The sequence below is a fragment of the Tupaia chinensis genome, unplaced genomic scaffold (assembly GCF_000334495.1).
Source record: "Tupaia chinensis unplaced genomic scaffold, TupChi_1.0 Scaffold000054_1, whole genome shotgun sequence".
NCBI classification, from domain to species: domain Eukaryota; kingdom Metazoa; phylum Chordata; class Mammalia; order Scandentia; family Tupaiidae; genus Tupaia; species Tupaia belangeri.
Window position 1 is genome coordinate 1,079,124 of NW_006159512.1, and position 2,068 is coordinate 1,081,191.

Below are 2,068 nucleotides of genomic sequence, written 5' to 3' on the forward strand. Positions count from 1 at the left end.
GTAGGGAAGAAAAATTCACTTTTTCTAACTACCTTCTTGCTGAAGTTATCTCTAATTTATAAAGGAAGTAAACCACACAAAGTAATTTCAATCTTTTCTCTCTCACAGAAAATTTTAGAAGATTCTATTTATAACCCAGAGCCCTAGGTCTTCAGATATTCTCCTTTTTCATTTTCTTTCATCTCTTGCATCTTGACACACCACAGCAGCTTAAAGCCTCTTTCTCTGGAGTCCTCACTTCCAATCTCTCGCCTTCAAACACTTATCTCCTGGTTTCAAACTCTTGATTTCCTCCCCTCTTCTTCCTCAAGCCCCATCACCTCTCAGGCTAATGAGAATAACTGACCCTTTGCTATTCTGCCATAGAGTCAGGGATTCTTAAGGAAAGATAGAGACAAAAGGTTGTCTGCATCATCGTCTCCCTCGGTCCCCAATTTCTTCACACAGGGCTTGAGACTCCCACAGGGTGAAACTGTTCTTCAACTTTAATACTTTGATAAGAAGAAATCTCATTCTTTTATTAAATTGGACAAAGAAGTTCAGCCACAGTAGCACAGATGGTTGTCTCTGCTACTCGGAAGGCTGAGGCCACAGGGGAAGCCTGGGTTCAATTTCTGGTGCACTCTGCAAGTCAGTCATGGTGGCATACACCTGTGGTTCCACTCACTCAGGAGGCTGAGGCTGGAGGATCATGACTCAACCAGACTGTTTAAAAAAACCACCAGACATGCACACATACATATGCATACACCACAAAAGGAAAGCAAACTATACATAGATTTCCTGAATGTGTTTGGAACAACTTGTGAAGATGATTGTGCTTTTTCAACTTTTCATTTGATAAAATGGGAATACAGATCAAATATTTCATATGAATAGTACTTAGTACAAGCACTCAGAAAATAACTCTTCTTGTAGAGTTTAAAATTAAATTAAGGGATATAAATAATAACCCATAACATGATAAATAAGCAAATTACATAGTATACTAGCAAGTAACAAGTATGACAAGAAAAGAAATCAAAAAAGACCATTCTGGAAGAATAACTCTTAAATGTGAAGAAAGACTTTCAGAGAGATTGCTGTTAGTAGCTGGTAGAGTATAATCTCTTTTCACTACACTATGTACGGTAATCAAAACAGATCATAAAATCATTATATATATATATATGATAATAGCTGACAACTTTTATATTACAGTCATGTTTCTGGAATACATATTAGGAATACCCTGGGAGTATAGGTATTTCCTGTAAATACCAGACAAATTTCAAATCTATTCTGGTAGAAATTTGGATTTTGACCTCTTTAAATGAATACACATTTACTTGAGAAAACTATTTTTTTTTCTACTGGGAAAAACATGGGATAAATGGGAGACTCAGATCTGAGTTCTAGTCTCAATTGTGCTGTTAACTTCATGTTTGGTTTTGGGCAAATCATTGAGTCTTGCCTGTATCTCATCCAGGCATTCAACTGAGAATAACTTCAGCATTTGTTAAAAGATCTATCTAAAATGGTAAGAGTCTATGAAAGCTAATATAAATTTGCATATTCAACTCAGAAATTTACATATATGTTAACTACCCATTTTCTGAAGTTGTCATAAATATGTCTAAGAGGAGAATTCTAATTTGATCCCCATAGTGTTGCCTATATTCAATGGACTATATTCTGTGCCCTGCAATATCAGAAGATAGTATCTGTCTTTCTGTTATCATTTTAAAGGGATCAAGGAGTGTGACTGCTATTGTTTCCCTTTAGCTATTAAGCCTCATTACTTCCTGTAAAGGTTTATTAACACTAGACCGTTTTGGCGGTGAAACAAAAACACTGTATATTATTACCCCAAATCACAATGCCTCTTTCATGTCAAATATTCACATTGCTGCCCTGTGATTTTACTTATTATGTATTCGCTAGGGATTATTAGGACCTCTTTCGGCTCCTTTCTTCTAAGTTGCATGTTTTCTCATTTATCCCAGCTAGAAACTCTTTCTCTTTACCAGCTTTCTCTTTGAATTCCACCCACCAGCTCCTGTGAGAAGGGATAACAATAGGTTAGTAT